Here is a 22,501-nt window from a genome sequence, read left to right on the forward strand (position 1 = left end):
TTTTATTTTTTCACTTAAAATCATGTATTAATTATTTGACGAATCGTTCTGTGTTTTCGTTATTTCAAAGCGTAAGGTCGCTGAACTAATAGTAAACGTTGAAAAAAGAAAACTGGTTGCTCTAACGGACATGATGGTTCCGTAGATACAAATTCTCTTCATATATTTCTATCATTATACTACGACCACCTAACAAAATCCTGGGCTCGACTTCCTCTATGTTTGTTAAGCATGAACTTACTTAGTAAAACAGGTAAAATAAATTCATACGTTATTTAAAAACAGAACAGATTCAAGAACAGAACTCGAAGAAAGTTAAGATATTTGGTACCTTCTTCTTCTCTTACGAAGCAGTACGAAGTGGGTAATGACCCACTTCAGCTTCGTAAGTTGCACCTACTTCTAGTGGTTGTTGAAGTAGCCAGTAGGTACTTGTGCGTCCTATTTATTTTAAAATACGCTTCAACATCATCAAATTCTAATTATGAAAATCAGTCCAGCTATCTGAATAGAATTTTCCACTGATCCCAAACAATAATAAACAATGCATTGCGGGCATAACAATGCATGTTTTCATGGATTAGTATGGTTTGTAAGGTGTTTGAAGTTGTACTATAAAAGAACATGACAGGACATCCATTCTTTAAATATTATATTTCCATTAAAAATAATTATATATATATATATATATATTTTGGAAGAGGGAGAAGCTGAAGGTAAGTAGAAGTTTTATGGTATGGTTTTGAATTATAATAACACAATGACTTCTAAAATAGATACTACTAGATACGTTAAGATACAAAAAGTAGGTATATAGTATTTACTTGCACTAATTATGTCAGCAAATTTGAACGCAGAATTGGCCAAGTTATAAAAGGTAGTAAGAATTCAGTAACAAAAAAATGTGTTTTTAATGAAATTTTTAATAATACAACGAAGACTGTACTTCTTGCAAGGCTCGTAATTTTCCATGTCATCTCATCGCCGTCACGCCGCGGCCAGCTGATCGACACGCTGATGAAGCCTGTCGTGTGTGAAGCTGAACTATGCATTTCATTTATGTTTAATCGATTCTCAATGAGATTTACCCGACTGCCAGGAAGTTTTGTGTTTGATGATTATTATTTATAACCTTCTATTTTACAAACGGTGCGCGGTGAAGCAAGTTTATGCTATTCGCGCAACATCATAAGAGCTAGACATTGTAATGTCAAAATTACAAATTCTTCAAGAAATCATTAGATTAGTCTACGAGTCTATGGTTTTGATTACATTTATGCAAGGATATGTTATGTATGGTGGTGCATTTTATCCTTTGGCTTGCCGATGTAGTTGCGTATAACGAATTTATGTAAAAAATAACTTCAGTAACATTTCGCAAGTGTACTTTGGACTCTGTTCCTAACTGTTGATAGCTAATATGATGATGAGATAATGAAAAAAACACTTATCCAAAATGTGTCATATTTAGGAGAATTGGGCTGCTCAAACAAATCTACCGATACCTTCATTTTTTAATCTATTCAGCTGTTCAGGAGATATAAGATAATAAAGAATACAACATAATTACATACTTCCTTTGCAGTCGGGTAATTATTTCCTTAATTCTCCAAAAATAGTGTCACTTTCACCATTACATCTATGAAGGCACATCAACTCGCTTTCTTCTGCCACGAAGGCGATACAAAAAAGGTGAGGTGTATAAGGACACACCGCGAGGCGCCGTCCTGAATTCATAACAACTGTTTTGAGAACTTTATTGTAAAGACGTGATAGCTGGGCAGTAGAGTGGGTAAGTTATCCGACTAAAAAGCGTGTGTTTTTAGGTGCACTAGTTCGAATTCGATTGCGGCCCCTTCCTGAGTTTTGTGTACATTATGTACAGTTTGATTGACCTAAACGCTTCTCTTATGTTGAGGGAAAACATTGTATATATATGTATATATATATATATGTATATATATAGGTACATTAAGACAGCTGACTTTAAACTGTGACCTAATATATTCCATATTAGGCAAGATTACGGAGATCAAAAACTGATTTACTCACTTCAATTTGTGGTCCCAGGCGGACCTTGTACAAGATATAATCGGTTTTTTCTAATTTTTTTTACTAAAATACAAGCCTTATTGGCATTTACTATAAACCTTAAAAATCTAGGAACATATATTTTGGTCTTTCTTATTTATGTGAATTTCTATTAATAAGAATTACCTATATCAGTTTTTGCTACTTTATAAAATAAATTATTAGTCAAATGGATATCATAACCCTGCTCATCAAAATAACAAATTTTCTTTTACAGATTTAAACTTTCGTCGCAGTCAAGTTTATAGAAAATCGAAAACACGGTAACAGTAACCGTACGCATGGAAGGCATAGGCAGTGACAAAAGCATTTTCCACACCCGGCGGGCAAGTGCATGCGATTTTCATCGCTACGCCAGTTTGCTACGCTCTGCCGAGGCGAACGCTCGCTACGACGACGCCTAGCGGTAAAACATCGCGGAACATTTGTAAACAAAACCAAACGATAATTCCAAATTCAAAAAGTGACAGCTCCAAAAAAAAAAATTAGTGTTGTATGCGTGAGTGTGATATAATTTGTGTGACATAAATACTAGGTACGAGTGCAGTGCCAAATACTGAAGTGGGATTTGTTTTTCTGGTGGAAATTCGCGGTCGGCGGCTATACGACTTCGAGGTATGATATGTTACATAGTTTATGTTACGCACGAAATATGTAGTTAATCCGGTAATTTGGTTTCACTGCAATTTTTCGGCGTTTGTGTTGATGTAATCAGGAATTAATTAAGAATCTGAAAAGTATAATTCCTTTCAACTAGGGTTTTAATTACTTTTTTCTTCAATCCAGTTAAACAGGGCCTCGATGAAGTTACGAAGTTGTAATCCGTTGAAAGTTAGTTGAGGAAGATAAGTGATCCGGGTAGTTTGTCTGAGATGAAGTTACCGTTGCCAAGTACCTAGTACTTCGCCTTTTGGTTGTACAATTGGTATATATATATATGTATATGTATATACAAACTTTCAAAGGATTCTTGTTAGGTCCGACCGAGGTAGAGGTTCAGTCTAATGGAAATCCTTTAACGTCTAGCTCTTCCGCAGGGTTTCAAGGTGAAATTTCAGATTTATGAAAGACTTATTTTTTTCATTTACATTTAGGTAATAGTAGAGTGTTAATCCAGGACCAAGGAAGTAACGACGCGGTGTGGTTCTCGACTGAAAAAAACTGTGAAAAAATTTTAATCCTCTAATTAATGTTAAAAATGTTTAAGTCTGTTTTAAATAATAGAATCACATTTTTTTAAATATCATAAACTGTACAGTACACCTAGTACTGCCTGGTATAGTACAGTATATGGTTGCCTAGTATTTATTCGTCTACCCCGCCGTTCTGAGCGGAAATTGCTGGAACGAGTGCAGATACGGAAGAGCAGAATCGTACGTTTAGTTCATAAACTCATTTTGAAAACTGCTAAAAATTGGATACCGAAACGTAGAGTTTTCTAAATAAATAAAAAATTTAGAATTACACAGATTTAGTTCGAGATACTAATTCAACAAAACAACTAAAATATAAGTAGATATATTTTATAATTTATTCTTATTTGAATAAAAATCCATAAAGTCTCAGTCTCACATAAAGAATAAAGTCCCAGGGAAATGAGAAAAAAATAGATTTCCATCATGACCTGACCAATGATGGAACCATGACTAAATGGTTCAGACGGTTCAGCTATCCGAGCGCTGCACCAAGCAGGTCACCAATTTAATTTTTACCAGCCTAAGTTAATACCGCTAGAAGCTAAGAAGCTCGGAATCCACAAGACCACAAGTACGAGTAGGTCAGTTAGGGAAATACACGAAGGGACTCCTGTCCGACCCTTGGTGATCTAAGGTTACACATCCAGTTACCTAAAGCGCAACTTTCCTTACGATATTTTTTTTACTATTCAAATTTATTAATTAATTTTGTTCATCGGCCCGGGTCTTGTATGTTTATTTAAATAAGTATTTATTAAAAAATATTTTTTAATTATAATAAGACGGCAGTGGGATTTAAACTTTGGTAATCACTCGCCACCGATGCTTTAAGCAGCGAAAATAAAAGCATTAAATGGATTAAAAAAGACTATTAGCGCTTTAGAATAAAGTAATATTAAAATAACAAAAGGATAATTTCAATAAAAAACTAATGAACTGAATTGGAAGGTCTGTGATCAGCGAAGTGAATCAATCATCGCTTTTCAATAATGACAACGAAAATAATAATAAAGGAAAACCAAATCACAATGGCCTTTTACAGTGATAAACATTTGTCTAAAAGGCAACTTATCTACAAAAGAGTCCGTATTTTATGTTAGTTAATGATAAATATACTAGTAATTCGGCCAACTGTGAGGCTTAAGCTTAAATGAATTAAAGCTTAAAGAAATAGGTAGTTTCCCATTACTGATAAACTTTAGCACATAAATGTTTAGGTTTATAAAGATATTGGATGGGTGGATAGTTTTAAGTTTAATATACAAAAAGTATTGTATCTTTCTCTATCATGGCAAAATATCGGAATCATCACGTATCTTTTGCAAATCAAGCGAAACTACGTCCTGTTAAATGTAGTAATTTCTAAGCGGTAGAAAGGTAAACTGTAAGTAGCTAAAATAGCTTAAATATTTTCATTGAGTATAGTTTATTTCTTAATAAAACAAAGCTTATTAGTATCGTATCCACAGTAACTTGACCGTTATAACGGCGTATTGGACAAATATGTCAATATACTCCAATAGGACGTTATCTGTTCCAGTTTGGAGTTTGCATGACGACATTAATGCAAATTAAATATGGAAGATGAAAAAAGCTACTAAGAGAATATCCGTATTCATCCAGTGCAGTTCTTTGCATAATTTACCGATAGTTTTTACCGAATTAGACTCCCCTGCAAAGGTTGTGGAAATTATACGGAATCGCTTCGTGTAAAAACCTGATTTTCCTAATCCAGAATCATAGTCAAAAGACCCCACTCCGGACTAATTTCTAGAGCGGCATTAACGCTATAAGACCGGGATGGTAATATTTAATTTTTACTACTTGCTCAGAAGATGGTATCTGTGTGATGGAACATGTATGGTTGGTTAATTTTAGCAAAAGTTCAATAAGAAAATGCTGTCATATTAAATATTTAACGGACTGCGGCGTCTCCAATTTTAAGACCATTTGACATATTATATCTTCGCAAAGTCGAGCCAGGCTTAAAATTTATCAATACATTTTATATTTTCACGATTTTGTAAGTAGTAACTTATGTATTGATCTCAATGTTAGTATTATATTTTAATATATTTTAGCATTACAAAAATATCAATCCCCAGATAAAAAAAAATGGTAAAGCTTGCTTTTTATAACAAAATTTTATATTTCACGCATTTCAATTCGCAGTTGCCACTACAATAAAATCAAAGGTCTTTCTCTGACCTTTATTCGCTCATCAAACAAATCGATGGCGAAGAATCGAATCAATCTCCGCTGATCTACAGTTTGACAGTCATTTGACCCCACACGCCGACCGGTTCGCCCCAATCGCGTCAATCAATGCCTCGCAGATTGAGTAAAATGGGGTAAAAACACACGTTCGCTAATTTAGGGACGGTCAATTTAGCGGTCGGTCGATAATCGTTACCCTTCATTAGTTCGTTTCTCGCTCGCTTTTGATACCAAAGACAACGTATCTAGTAACTTAAATGTTAAATCGGTTTTTATAGGTTTAATGGCGTTATTACCTATATTATGTTACATGTAGGGTTTTAGGGCTCATTGAAACTAAAGTGCTTACTTATTAATGAGTGATTGTCTCTCCGGGAAAGAGTCGTGATTTATGTATATATGTATATTGCCATTGCAACTACTGAACGTCAATTGGTTATACCTTGTTTACTATTTTCAAAATAAATCAATTTTTTTTGTATATGTCGACAACGCCATAAGCTTCTATTTACATGATATTGTAAGCACATTCGTCACGTATTAAATAATAATCAGTTTATGCATACAATACTTGGGACGATAATAATTCTTATGAATAGCAAAAATAAAAGCTAATTTGCCAAGTTATTCAATAAAATAATACGGCAGTAACTTGGAAGCTGCGAACTCAAGATATGTTTTCCTCCGGGCACAGGTACATTCATTCATCTAAATTTCATGAGGGTCTGCGCTCTCATTTATTCGATTTATTCCTCATCCTTTACTAACAAACGCAGAGGTCATAGTATGAAGGAACAAAGTCGCAATAATGATCGTCTATTTGGTTTGAACATATTATTTTTACTTGCTTTCACTTATAATTATATATTATTGCAGAATAAAATAAAGAGGACATCCTTTCTATTTATCGCGACTCATCAATTAATGCACTTTTTTTAGTAGACTCCTAGCTATTTATAAATAAGACAGGTATTAAACGCGCACGTAACGTACCTTTATTTTATATCTTATACCTTTATCTCGTACGTAATGTATAATATCTGTATTATTTATGAATAATCTACACTAATATTATAAAGAGGAAAACTTTGTTTGTTTGGTTGTAATGAATAGGCTCAAAAACTACTGGACCGATTTTAAAAATTCTTTCACCATTCGAAAGCTACATTATCCACGAGTAACATAGACTATATTTTATTTTGGAAAAAAATAGGGTTCCGTAATAATATATAAAAATAATTGGCAAAACAGCGTTTGCCGGGTCAGCTAGTACTTATATAAAACGCGAAAATTTTAAAACAGACCCCTAGCTTTTAAAAGCCAAGAGTGTAGGTACCTACCTTATATGTAGATTATATCAGTTCAGTGATTAAAATTTGCTTTCTAATAAGATACTAGCTCATTTTTTTCCTCAGGGTCAACACTCTCTCTTTGCTCTGTCTAACCCGCAAGAGATAATGATGTTATTATATGTATGTATAAAAATAGGTAAAAAAACTTTTTAAGTTAAACGGTTTTATGTTAAACATACACACATACATTGCAATGTTTAATATAAATGTACTAAAAACCAAAAAATAATAAAATAGATACAGTCGTGGGAATTATAAACATATGCATAGACTAGACTAAAATAAAACCGTGGGGCACGTCAATTGTCTACAATCGTTGATTAAAATGTTTGTTTTGTAATGTTACACTATAATTAGGCAGTTGTTCAACCGACAACGATGGACGTGTGATAAGTAGGGCTAGAATGTGGATATAAGTTAGCAAGCTCGATTAAGCGAGTTTTAGGGTTTCATAATGTTGAGCGAGTAGTACTTTTATCATAAGTTTTGTCGATTAAAGACAAACTACGAGCAGTGAAACGATTCCTCGCTAGCCAGCAAAATAGTAAGTAATTTGCGCACCGTCTGCGGGCCAACTGCCTAACGACGAATTAAACGATTCTTCTATCGCACATTAAGTCTATAATTTGTAGACAATTGACGTGCCCCACGGTTTTATTTTAGTCTAGTCTATGCATATGTTTATAATTCCCACGACTGTATCTATTTTATTATTTTTTGGTTTTTAGTACATTTATATTAAACATTGCAATGTATGTGTGTATGTTTAACATAAAACCGTTTAACTTAAAAAGTTTTTTTACCTATTTTTATTTTCTACTTTTTATTTTTTATTTCGCATTCTGTTTAATTCATTTAGTGCTTCATTATTGCAAGGTTTCTTGCCCGTTAGTTTATTGCAGTCCAACTCCTCTATACGTAGTCCCTGCAAAGATCTTACTCTACTAATAGGCTACATTTTATCCCACTGCTTAGATTTTAATTTTGAATAGTAAATTGTATTCTACTTGTTGAGACCTTTCATTTGATACCCATGTTGATGGGATTGATAAAACCTAAGTTATCCGCCATTTTGTAGAGGCCGCCATCTTGGATTTCAATTTTTTATAGTATATTGTATTCTGCTTGTTGAGCCCTTTCATTTGATACCCATATTGATGGGATTAATGAAACCTAAATTATCCGCCATTTTGTAACGGCGGCCATCTTGAATTTATAATGATAATGAATAAACATAATTATATTGTCACCAAAATCCAAAGTGTACACAAAATTTCAGATTAATCGGTTGACAGGAAGAGGGTGAAATTTGAATTACTAAATTTGACCCAAGAATAAAACAAACGGGGTGAGCTAAATAAAACCGTTTAAAAATGCGGCGCCTGTTATGTTGTTTGTCGTAGATGGGATACTAAGAAAGTTCAGAAGATAAAATGCTTTCTAAAACACACATCTCTTATTTTACGATTTGATCTGACTATGAAAGTTAAATAAAAGGCGATCATTTACCAAAGGGAACCCGTAAAGAGATGATATTTACTTTAGATATTTCGTTGCTCACTTACCGTGTGATAAGATGGTAGACTCAATGTTTTCTGTAATAACCACAGACAGGAATATTAGGGTAATACACTTGTTATTACATGTATTTTGAGATACGCATCTCTTTGAATAATAATGCGAGCGAGATGAAGATATGTTTAATAAGTAACCTGTATGTTTGTACACCTTTCTTATAATTTTTCGTGTTATTTTAATTAAGTATGTACTTACTCGTACTTCAGTTTGCGTAGTGTGGTGTTCGATTTGTTAATTTTGCAAAATTGGTGACATAAAGTATTGAAGTCAAACATTACTGACCATTAAAGTTATTACTAAATAAGTGCCAAAGAAGCAATCGAATCAACTACACTGCAACATTTTATTCAACGACGTCAATTTTGCAAATTAATATATATTAAATCTAGAACGCCTAAGTCATTACCAATTAAGAAAAATGTATTAAACATAATAATTAAATATGATAAGCATCGCCCCAATAAATTTAATAATTGATTGGGGTAAGCTAATGCTTCTGCTAATGTATGTATGTATATTTAACGCAACTGTTTAAATTGTTTTATTAGAAAAATTTATAGTAAAAGATCAAGTTTAGAACACAAGGAAGCAGCGAATTATTACAATATCAGACAGCAGCCAACTTTAATTATTGCGAAATATGATATTTTGGCAAAAGCTCACGCTACATCCGCGCGTGGGCAAGAACGGATGTTGTTTGTGGTGTCACAGCGGATCAATCAATTTTGACGAATGGAACAGTTTGTTGTCGTGTAGTTTTATACTGCACAGCGTGGATCAATTGCGGTGGAGAATGGTAAACGAGCCGTGTGGTTCCTGGCACCAATACAAAAAAGAATAGGACCACTCCATCTCTTTCCCATGGATGTCGTAAAAGGCGACTAAGGGCTTAAAAACTTGGGATTCTTTTTTAGGCGATGGGCCAGCAACCTGTCACTAGTTGAATCTCAATTCTATCGTTAAGCTAAATAGCTGAACTTGGCGATTCAGTCTTTTCAAGACTGTTGGCTCTGTCTACCCCGCAAGGGATATAGACGTGACCATATGTATGTATGAGAATGGTAAAGCTGAAAACCCGAATAAAAAAGCGTGACGCACACGAAGGAGGCCCATCCAACCGCGACCATGTACCGACTCTTTGTAATAAATACACATTAGTTAAGTGCCGTGTGGTTCCCGCCAGTATCGTGTGGTTCCCGGCACAAATACAAAACAAAAAAGAATAAGATCACTCCATCTCTTTCTCATGGATGCCGTAAAAGGCGACTAAGGGATAGGCTTATAAAATTGCGATCCTTTTTTTTAGGCGATGGGCTAGCAACCTGTCCCTATTTGGATCTCAATTCCATCATTAAGCCGAGCAGCTGAACGTGGCCATTCAGTCTTTTCTGGACTATTGGTTCTGTTTACCCCGTAAGGAATATTGACGTGACTATATGTATGTATGTAGTTAATTGCATGCCGATGCTCTTATAGAGTGAGAGATAACCTCGCGAGCAAACCTGCACGTCCAGGTATTTAGACGTATAACCATGGTCCTATATGGGTTAGTATCACCTGTAAAGCTTGTGGAGGTTAGACGGGAATCGCTTTGTGTAAAAACCTGACTTATCCAATCAAGGTAGCCCTGAAGATGTGAGGACGCTTTAATAAAACAAAACTAAACTTGGTTTTCGTTCCATTATGTAAGTCTGCAACCTAATTTTCTTTTTTTTGCTGCAATAAGGAGTTTGTCTATCTAATTTAACTTCATAGTAACTTTATATTGTTAGAATGAATTATAGCTTGACTTAAATATTACTTTAATAAGTTAATATAACTTTAGCGGCTATGTAATCTAACGCAGCGTTGGGTCGGTACTTATTTTCAAGAATCACCCATACACCGTACATTTTGTATGAATCCATGAATAATTTATATTTAAATAGTACCCGGACTCTCTGAAAGGTTCTAGCATACTTGGAAAGGTTTTCTTTTATCACAACTGTGGAATTATTTTTATGGGACTATGATGACATCTTAGTAAATTTTTTTGCATACGAAATTAATATATTAGCGAATATGATTAATAGTAAATTGGCAAAAGACATAATATCATTGAAAACTTTCAATTGGTTTTCTGATTTTTTCTTTAATTCTTAATTGTTTACTAATCTCCACAAGAAATAAGTATTCGAGAAAATAAAAAATAAACTATTACCTCAAAAACCTTATTCATCGACTATCTTAACACTTGATGGTCCTAAAGGTAATTTAAACTGACATGAATTGGCGAGTCGTGTCTTATCTCAGCTTCTAAGCGCCTGATTAGGGTAAAAAATGTCTATTGTATCGGAAAGTTATGGAGGAAGCTTGCACTTAGGTATGCTTAAGGGCAAAGTCCGCAATTTTATATAAGAAGATCGTTTTTTACAAATGAAAAGATAACCACACTTTATAATTATAATATTTTCCCCGTCTTCGTTCGCGTTGTCTATCTCTTTTAAACATAGTTTTCAGACACACAATAAGTCAATAAGTGCCACTGGTTTTGTCCCTACGTGGTAGACTGAGTCAACATGCTCAAAAAGACTAAAAGGCCATATTTAGGTAAACATAATGATAAAACCTTGTTTCTAATTAATAAACATCCAGTTTGCTACATTTCAAATTATTTATTTTTCTTCTCCCATACTTGAGATTTATAGTATTAATCAAACAATCAATATATTCCTATTTGTGTAAATATTACAATGGTAGTTTTTGTTTGACATTAGATAAGTATCTATGTAACAATATTCCACGTTCTTATAGAATCCAGCCAGACCGATCTAGAAGTTTATATTTGTTTAAATTGTAACTTTGCAGCTGCCTGGGAAGTGATAAACTACTTGGACCGTAGCAAGTATAAAGTTTGTCGTTTTTTAATTTTCTTCTAGATGTTTTAAAAAGAAACGTTGAAAATGAAAAAGACAAAAAATCATGTACAGACTCAGAAACAACCATTATGGATCAAGACAAGCCAAAATACTTACTCGATTATTGATCAGCAACATATAAATTTAAATAGAAGAAATGCCATATTGTATTTGAAATTACTATGTTTATCATATAAAGCAGTCTCGTAGTTTTATGAGTAATTGTAATGCTGTCAAATAAGATGGAAATAAATATGGTGACCGATGGTGGTGACATCTATATCTATATTATCATGAATGAAGAGAACCACTGCTTAAGTTTTTTTACTTAAGCTTAAGCTTTTATTTAACTTACTTAGATAGTTGTTTTTTACGACATTTACGGTAAAGAAATGGAGTGTTCCTATTATAAAGTGCCGCGTACCACACGGCATAAAAACTTGTATTCTTCCTCCTGGCGTTAGACCCGGTTTAATCCTCACCTTTTTGAAAAGGAGCTCTTGGTACGCGTTGTGTGTATACCATAATATTTTTTTTCTAACTTACTAAATTAATTACTATAGTTCCATACAAAGGGATCTCCCTTTAATTAATTAACACATGTAAATGTATGTTTAATATGGAATTGCCTAAGTAGTCTACCGTGAGTAGCATTTACGCAAGGGTATGGCATTAATTCTGTAGGGACTTCATAGAGGTGAGAATACAATATGGCCGCTGCGGCACGCTACCCTGTTGTTTTGAGAACCTTTACAATATTATTACACTAAGAAGGACTTTAAGAGCCCTTCTACATTATTGCAGCTTTACAATAACATACCTATATATGTAGATATAATCATGTCACTATCCTTTATGGGGTAGATAGAGCCAACAGTATCAGAAAGACTGAAAGGTCACGTTCGTCTGTTTAGCGCAATGATGGAATCGAGATTCTAATAGTAATTTCCTTGCTTGTTCTTTCCCTTGATTGACTTCTACAACCTGTACGGGAATAGAAGGCACGCAATATTTTTTATTCACTACCATGCTGGTCAGCTTACTTGTTTCTTTACAAGGAATCTTCCCTTAGACCCATGCAGGTGAGTTTTTATGTCTCTAATGAGGAGCCCGGGGTTTATCTGTGACCTTGATCGAGTATTGAAATAGAATTAACAATGGCTATATAAAAACAAATTTACATCCACTTACTAAAATAATATTATACGAGTATGTGAAAGGGTTGAACTCAAACATGAATGTATAAAATAAGACGATATGAAATGATTTATGCAAATAGTTACGATATGTTTTCATAAATTTATATCTCCACTTTTTCATAGGCATAACAAGCCAAATCCCAAAAACTGCCAAATATTATTACTAGATATTTTTTGCACAGAAAATACACAATATACTGGTTACTGAGAAGGAAGGGTTTTATATTATTACGTTATTTACGACAAATAGCATAAAGGATATGGATAATCTTTCGGTGACACTGCTTACATTAATGCTTATTTGAAACTGGATAATACATACATACATACATTTAGTCACGTCTATATCCCTTGCTGGGTAGACAGAGCCAATAGTCCCGAAAAGACTGAATGGCCACATTCAGCTGCTCGGCTTAATGATGGAATTGAGATCCAAATAGTGACAGGTTGCAAGCCCATCGCCTAAAAAAAAAGGATCGCAATTTTATAAGCCTATTCCTTAGTCGCCTTTTACGACATCCATGGGAAAGAGATGGAGTGGTCCTATTCTTTTTCTTATTGGTGCCGGGAACCACACGGCTCTGGATAATACACTATAGGAAAATGGAAAATGTTAAATAGGTCACACCTATATTATTTTTTCTTCGGCTTATCACCATCATTCATGAATAGCTTTGTTTGAGGGTAAAAGATTCTAATATAACCCACTTTAATTAAATCTTATAAGAGTTCAAAGCCCTTTGAATAGGTTTGGGTTAGTCCGAAATATAAACTGGGAAAATTTTTCTTAAACCAGTATTATTTTGAATATATAGCATATCTGACATTTAATGCAAGTGCAAGTGCTTTTTGTATAAAAAATCTCTCTTGTCATACAGACCGACAGGGAATTCCTTAAGGCATTTAGACTACCTGTTGTGAAATACTCAGTATATTTTATTTTAGCAATATATATTTTATATCGTGGAGGTTACATAGTATCGAAAAGATAAAATCAAAAGCAGACGAACATAGAGAAAAACCAAAATTAAGACTAAAAGAAGGACAAGAGAAAATCGATATAATTTACAATAAACAAAGTAAACAGCCTGTTGACTATAGATTTAGTAATATAACAAAACAAATATTAAATAAAAGGAGATTGTCTAGGATAAGCTAGAAGCGTAGCTCTAATTATAACAGCTCAATACCAGAGTATTTGTCCGCACAGCCCATCATAATGCCTTGCTCAGGCTACTCTCACTGCTTTCCATTGGTCCCTCCATTTCAATTGCCACCAGGATAGACACTGCTTTATTATCTCTTTTATCGATTCCCAGTCACATAGGTTATTTTTATTTTACTGGATTGAACTCGTTAGGATTTTGTTTTAAGTTAGGCTTACATTAACATTTTTTTTAAATATGCAATTTAGCAATAAATTTATTGTGAATAGATGCCACGATAAAAATGATGTACCAGTATACATATATATTAACACCCTATTATTATTTTTTAATCCTAATGACCTTATTAGAAATAATTTATGTGATACTTAATAAACCTTTTTAATTATTCGGCAAAGTTTAGCAAGCAAAGCAAAATTATTGATAGTTGAGACGTAAGCGATCAAAGTCGTTGGTATATCTAAACTTGATTTCCCTGACATCAGCTTCGTTCTTGGATAAAAAAAAGCAAACAAGTGCCACAATTACTCAGATCCATGACTGAATGAAGATCCTTTGTTTATGATGCACATGCGTTTAATTGAGATAATCACGTGTTTTCAATGAGTAAAAAATGAGTAAAAAACTGTAACAATGATACACGTTCTATCGATTTGAGTTTTTATTAGGTACCTACTTTATTTTTAGCTTTAATGGTTATGCACGGAAGTAAAACCATTATTTTTATTCATGGTCTTACAGGTGAATCTTCTAGGGTTTGTTTAAAAGTATGGCTGGACTCGATTCTGAAATTATTTGAATTAATGAAAAGAAGTTACTAAAATCACTTGGCATTTTGACTGGACTATTTTTTACATTTTTTTACTAGTTTTAACCCGCAGCTTTGCCCGCGCAAATTTAACGGCACCATAATAGAATACTGGTTTTTTGCAAATCCCACGGAAACTATAGTTTTTACCGGAATGGAAAGTACTCAAAGTTATTTTCCAGACTCTTAATGCAAAATTTAACGAAAATATGTTCTGAAGATAACGCGTAAAGGGACAACAAACAAACAAATAAACTTACCTTCGCATGTATAATATTAGTTCGGATTATGCTGACTATTATTTTGAGATAAAATTCTTTCCTTCCCAAAAAAAGTAATCGGCAGAATAATTCCATATTTTTACATTGGCATAAATTTGCGTATGCGGGTGTGAATTTTCCTTTCAGACTTATTACTTCTGCCAATTTTCACACATCTATCATGCGATGGTCACGCTTCGGTTCATTTAAGTTAATTCGACTAATAGTTTCCCGTATTGAATGGTTAAGTGATTGATAATCTTCTAATTACAGTTTTAATCGGACGACTTATAATTTTTTTTGGCACATATAAATATTCACTAAACACACACCTTTCATAAAACGAATTTGCTGTACATACAAACCAGTAAAATTACTACTTTTTTCGGAAAGGTAGGCAGAGACATACTTCCTTCACTAACTTATTCACACTCTATTCATACCTACATGGTCGTCGGTTTAGGATATTTCTGATCTTTCGTCAGAATATACCTTATTTGATCTGTTCTTACCTTAAATCATGTTGGGCATGAAAAGTATGCAGCGTAATATACGACTCAATATCGTCGGAATCGCGGTGTCCCAGGAATAACACCTAGCCTGGCGGAAGGTCTTCCATTTGGTGGCGGTCGAGCGGAATCATCGCTTTCGAATCCATACTTTTTTTTTTGATTATCTTACCTGACGACCATTTTGAAAGTATCTACGCTTTATTAATTTATATTTAGAATATTATTTTTCATAATTTTTATCAGTGATACGGAGAAATAATAAAATAGTTTGCTCCCGAAAATGCCGTGGTCTCCTATTTAGATTTGTACTTACTGAAGCAACTCAAGGGTTGAATGCCTTCTAAGGTTTACGCTCCATGAACCCTTTAAATGTTGTTGAGTTTTGCTTGAGCATCATAACATAATAATAATCATTTGTCATTATTACGAGTATTATTCTATTGCTGTGCATAGTGTGCATGACACGAACGTAAGTCACGACTTAGGGGAATTTACTGGGTAAAGTTTTTTAACCTCTCTTGCATGCTTCACCACTATGCCTTCGTTCCGGGGTCCGCTTCCCGACATTTTTCTTTCAACTTCGACCAGGCTTCTGATATTTCGGATTTGCATATGTCCATTTTGTGACGTCGTGCCGCTTCGGACTCCCTGGTGCCCGTCTTCACAGTCCAGGACCACCATTGTACCAGTTTAGATGGCTCTCTTGCTTTTTGTCTACTACGAGTATGTCACGAATATACCTAAAGTAAAAATATTAATTCAACTTCTATTCTAAAACAATAAAAAGAACTTATGTTTCAATAAAATAATAATATTCTAATTTTGAAGTGATCTACGTAAGGGTCAACCAATTGTATACCTGAGCATACTTTTTGGGGTCCTCTCCAGAGAGATGAGGGTAACCGGGATTAACGCAAGGCAGAAGATTTATTATTTATTTATTTAATGGAAGATAATCTGATAAATAGACTAAAAACACATGATTACATAAACATTTTCCTTTCATCCGCTTGTAATATCATATCTTTAGATACATTTGTTTCACTTAATCTACCATCAATCATGTTTTCGAATTATATTAGTCTCGTCATTCATTGGACGTTTTCCTATTTCCCTTTGGATACATAATATTTTATTACATGGCGGAAAAACATAAATTGTTATAAGAATTTTTCTATGTTAGGGATCTTAGTTTGTTCATAGATAGCAAGAGAGATTACTATAGCAGACATAAACAAATATATGAATTTTATTGTAGTGTCTTCGTAGCCTGCGACTAAGGGAAAATTTACATCATCTAGTATAGCTTTGCCATGTTACACTATGGGAAAGGTTCCTCTGCATATGGTTGTGGATGTCAGGCTAGTGCCGTTATTTGTATAAACCTGACTTGCCCAGTCCAGAATCATGGTCAAAGGGTGTACCCCGGGCTCCTCTTTAGAGAGGTGAAAACTAACGCCACGAAGAAAGACAAGAAGAACTAAGTACAGGAGTCTCCGATTAAGCAATCAAATGCCTGTTTCGGCTTCCAAGTCTTGAGCATAAAGTAAGTTACTTTTACACTTAATTCAACTGGGTATCACCATTGTGGAATCGAACAATGGTTACGAAATTTTCGAATATGGAACGGAACGAGCTGGAAACGTTTAGAGCCGACCGCAAAACGCAGCGGTAGCAATCAAATACGTTGTGTTGTGATGTTCAGGCTTATCTCAACTTTATCATTTGGTTGCGGTTTATAAAATGGTAGTTCATACGTAGACCATAACACCCGAAGATAGTGTACCTTTTTATTAGTAAAAAAGCCCTTTAAAATCTATTTTTATTTTATCTTTTTTTTACAATATCTTATTTTGATTGGGACCTCCAATAAAGTACCAACTAGTAAAGAAGTACTGTTGGGAAGCTTGTGTAGGTTCATTGCTGTTGATATTTTTTATCAAGATAAAAGATATAGCTTATTCCTAAATGTTGATTAACTATAATGCATTAGGCAACAGATAAGTTAAAATTAATGGCCTAATTATTTTTAGTATGTAGATTTATAACTAAATTATTAAAGTGATATGTCTCATTAAAGTACTTAATACTATGTGGGTATTTTGATATTTTAAATGTCCTATTTAACCTTTCAATAAAAGTGACAACCCTGAACTTGATCAGAAATAGCTACAATATCGCTCATTATAGCTATTTGCATATACTCGTATAAGTATGCATTTGTGATGTTATGACTACATCATCTAGTGACGTTGTTTTCGAAGCAAACGGTTAAATCTATTTTAGTCTATTTTATACCCAAGATTTTTATATTTGTTTTGTACTGTCAAATAAACTTTCAGTCTATCTATCCCGATGATGTCAAGGATAAGATATCTAAACTAGTTATTCTTGTGATAGGCTAGCGACCTCTCTCTGAATCTCAATTATAATTAGTCCCTAATATAGTCATTAATGTGTTGTGTCTCTGTCTACCCCGTAAGAGTTATGCAATTGAGTACCTACGTAGGTAATGTGTGTGTGTCCACTTTATTTTATTCAGTGGGCCATATCGCATCTTGTCACTACTATCCGCTGCACATGCAAATGACATGGACAAATTGTTATTTTGCCACAGCATAACATGGACGATGCTTTGTAGTGAATATATAATTTGGTTTCATTTAAATTATTTCGGTTTCTGTGGTAGAAAACATTATGACCCATATTTGTTAACTGACATTTAATTAAAACGAAAGTCAGCCATGAATATAACTTTTATCTTAGGGCCTACAAGCTTTGTAACCAAAAGAATATCCCATATAAGCTACGGTGAGAGAAATCCAGCGGGCTCCTGGCTTGTTGTCACCATTGATTAATGTTTTATAAGCTTTCAGTCATTGTAATTTTTCTGTCGGTGTCGGTTGCGTCCTTATAATTTAGGTCTCAAGGTAACCTGCATATAATCACCATCTTGATTCAGATCATATTATTTCACGTAGCGATTACCGTCTGACCATCGCAAATAATGCAGGGGAACCTAACCCATATTGGATCTTGGTTACATATCCAGTAACTAAATGTGCAGTTTCCTTATAAAATTTTCTCTCGCCGTAATCCCATCGTTTACAATCAATGTTCAATTTCTTATATTTAAGTTTTATAAGCTTTCAGAATCCATGTGTAATCAATTTGAAATTGAGCGTGAAAGAAATTTGTTTGGAATACCCCAAACACAAATAAAAGTCCGCACCCTAGTTTGTTATGTTCTCGTAAGCATTGGAAAGTTTCAAAGTGAACAACTTTTTCTTTTGTACTGTAATGGGAAAGAGTTTCTGAATAGCAATGTCGTTGAAGGTTGCCCTCTATTCAAAAACAGATTATATGAGATTCTAAAGGGTAAGAATTAAAGAATTCTTATCAATAAAGTGTGTATGGAAATTTTGTGATTTAATAGCGAAGATTTTATTTGAAAAGTAGCCGAAACCGCCGAGCTTGTATGAAGAGAGTTATGAATGTGGATGAAGCGAAGGAAGTATGCAGAGATCGTGGCAAGTGGAAAGAGGTAGTCTCTGCCTACCCCTCCGGGAAAGAGGCGTGATTTTATGTAAGTATGTATTTTATTTGAAATTGAGTTAGAGATAATCGCACCGCATTGGTAAGGTTCCTCTGTAAAGGTATCGGAACTCATACGGGAGTAACTTTGGGTAAGAACTGACTTACACAATCCAGGATCATAGTTATACCTACTCGCACCCTAAATTCCTATTCAGAAAGGTGTTGATAAAACCGAGACTAATGCTAGCACAATGACAACTACTATTTTTTTTACTAAAAGTATGAATTACAATGCGTGCGATTACTACACGTCTAGTCTTTTGATCTCATTTCATATATCACGTTACGGTCTGCTCGTCCTGTGTTTACAGACAAGAATGTAACATACACTATTGTTACCTAAGAGCAAGTTTGTTATTACTTATTCAGTTTTCTCATAACAAAACTTATGTTTTACATAGACGTCGATGAAATAGTCTACATATTTTGCACACAGAGACTTGACCAACAGTGGTTTCTGTTTTTGAAAATAGAAGGTCATGTTTCGCTGCAGTTGATTGTACCTAATGCACCTCATATATGATCTCATGACGTTATTCGAATTATAATCGAATATTTTAATTTGTTTGTTAAAGATTTCATACGAAATAGAAAGCATTTGATAAAGCTTTATAATAAGCTGATTCAAATGCAAGCACTGGAGTGTGGTTCCTAGCATAAGTTCTTGTGAATATCCTACGAGACTAAATAATAAACTAAAGATACTATATGTAACTAGGTCTAAAGAAAATAAAAGCAATGATCACATCGTTCATCATTGTTGTAAAATGTTGGTTTCTACCTGCAGGCCGACTGTCAAAACTTTGCAAAATCATTAGCAAGCAAAAGGCTGAATATTATTGAAAAAAATTGTAGGCAGTTTCAGTTAAAAGATATCAGACAATATCATAAGTAAAACCGCATCAGTCAGTCAGTTATGCAATTTCCAATACAATCTTGCAGGAGTTGATCCTATTTCATTTGCTTAAACGGAACTAGCCACTGTTTCCAGTTTCCACTTCTAAAACTTTGATATTGAATAACATAGTCGGACTATGTCTATAGTTCACCAATTCGGTACTTCAATGATTTTCAATACTATAGTCTATAGCAGGCGCCAGAAGCTAAGTTAGAAGCGAATATGTTATCAAATGTTTTTAAGAAATACTGTCAATCAAAAAACTGTTTTATTTACCTACCTACATATTTACATTCATAACATACATATGGATGTATGTAATAGTCATGTCTTCATCCATTACCGAGTAAACAGAGCCAATAATCTTGAAGAGACTGTAAAACCACGTTCAGTTGTGTGTTCACGTTCACTTTACAATTTTAATACTACAAATTTCAAAATCCGATATTGAATAAGGACTAACAGATGAACTTTTCCTTATTTGCTAAGGAATCTTAATAATGAGGTACCGATTAGGTTATTTCATAGTATGAATAATAAAAAAAGTATTCATTATTTTATTCCACACATTCCAGCCCATAAAATTTAATGTGCACATTGTACTAATTTACAGATATAATTACTGTAGAGGCTAAATATTTATGTAATCCAACCTTCACAATTTCATTAGTATGCGTTATGAGCGTAATCTACACCTATAATGACAATGCATGACGTGAATAATCTTACATGCCTTATGAGAACACAATCGAGGTACATAATTGGTTTTCCGGTCGTGTGAATCTATATTTGGAAAGCGATCAAATATTCCATTCCATTTACATTTACGAGATGTGTATATTTATTAACATTAAGTTAAGAAATAACGTTTTATCGGGGAAATAACGAGCCTGTATGTGTGTGTTTGGTCGCACCCTATACCCACCAACGGACACAGGATCCGTTTTACATTATTTTACTACCAGTTTCTTCTATTTTGACATTCTTAGATTTTAGTGACTTGGGTTGATAATATTTTTTTTCCAGCGATAACTGGGTGTTTAACATTAATTTAGAGTTTTATAATAGGAAAAAGCACCGGTTGTTTGTAGAGAAAATTGCAGTAAATCTTTTTAGGAGCTGCCGTAATATGAAGAGTGTGTGGATGTATGGCAAGTTATGTTCCGTTAATGTAGAATGTGTTAGATAAAAAAAAATCATTTCTTTTAAACATGGGAATTTCCCTAATTACCTTTAACTACTAAACAAATACCTATTTAGTCATCCCTAAAATGTGTGATTATGATTATTCGAAGTGTCATAAAAATAATTTTATTTTATTGTTTCAAAAATAATAAATATAAATTAAATAGATGAATTGAAAGTTTACAAAAATTTATTTAGAAATAGCCTTGACGTACGTACGTTCTATTATTACAAAACAAAATTTTCAAATCATATTTTATTAACAAGCATGTCCAACTATATGTGGATATATCATTACAGAAATAATCTAATTATGTAATTTCTGGCACCATTGTGGTTTTACGGTCCCATTTGTTTGTGGTCTGGGCGGATAAATTTGTACATACATACATACATACATAACATCACGTCTATATCCCTTACGGGGTAGACAGAGCCAACAGTCTTGAAAAGACTGAAAGGCCACGTTCAGCTATTTGGCTTAATGATAGAATTGAGATTCAAATAGTGACAGGTTGCTAGCCTATCGCCTAAAAAAGAATCCCAAGTTTGTAAGCCTATCCCTTAGTCGCCTTTTACGACATCCATGGGAAAGAGATGGAGTGGTCCTATTCTTTTTTTTTTTATTGGTGCCGGGAACCACACGGCACGACACGGATAAATTTGTTTATATAAATAAGGTTACTTGCAAGCTGGATGACATAATATTGAAATTTTATCAGTTGTTATTGTAAGACTTCTTCCTCCTGGCTAAAGTCTCGATTGCATCCTCACCACTCTGAAGAGGAGCTCGGATAATGGCTATTCCTAAAGCGATACATATTTACTGTGTGCCCGATGTTCTACTAAATAATATGAAAATGAATTAATTTAATTTATTAAAGACAACAAGGTCAAAAACTAAAAAAAATAAAACGAATTTATTTCACGTCATACTGTTAAGTAATTCATTTGCACTACAATTAATTCACTTTGTTGTTCTCCAAGAGTTACCATGTAACTTCATCAACATAGTCTTAACTTTATTATCGCAATGTGACCGGGCAAAGAGCCAATGCGTTGTAAGACAAAGCTATTCTATTATTTATATGTATACAAATGAGAAGATATATTGTAGCCAAGTCTTGAAACTGATGACTGCATGATTATATTTTACCGTTTTATGAAATTGTGAGTTTTCACAAAATATCAATCATCAGATCAATGATAAAAACAAAATACTATATAGATAAACTAAAACCCGAACTAAAACTGTTTAGTTCATTATTTCATTTCAAACGATGGGCGTTTCAGAAAGTATTACACGTGGCTAGATCAATTATTGATTGATTATATTATTATAAGAAAAGTTATAGTCTATTCCTTCGACAAATGATTTAAATGTAAAAAATATATCTTCTGAACAATCCGACGATTCACGCAAGTTGATAATCAAGTGAAGGCTAAAATTAACTTAGGATTATTCTTTGAGGCGATGGGCTAGCAACCTGTCACTATTTGAATCTCAATACCATAAAGCTGACTTTTTAAGTCTTTTGTTGTTAT

At 33.7% G+C, this 22,501-nt stretch overlaps 1 protein-coding gene across 1 annotated transcript in view; it reads left to right on the forward strand.

Moving 5' to 3' along the window:
- Window positions 1–2,475: 2,475 nt before the first annotated feature.
- The window catches only part of LOC106143348 (rap1 GTPase-activating protein 1), a 241,744-nt gene continuing 221,718 nt past the window's right edge, over window positions 2,476–22,501 (forward strand). Inside the window, exon 1 of the mRNA XM_060948791.1 lies at window positions 2,476–2,706. The gene's annotated coding sequence lies outside the window, so the exon portion shown is untranslated. The remainder of the gene's footprint in view (window positions 2,707–22,501) is intronic.

The sequence above is a fragment of the Amyelois transitella genome, chromosome 17 (genome assembly GCF_032362555.1).
Source record: "Amyelois transitella isolate CPQ chromosome 17, ilAmyTran1.1, whole genome shotgun sequence".
NCBI classification, from domain to species: domain Eukaryota; kingdom Metazoa; phylum Arthropoda; class Insecta; order Lepidoptera; family Pyralidae; genus Amyelois; species Amyelois transitella.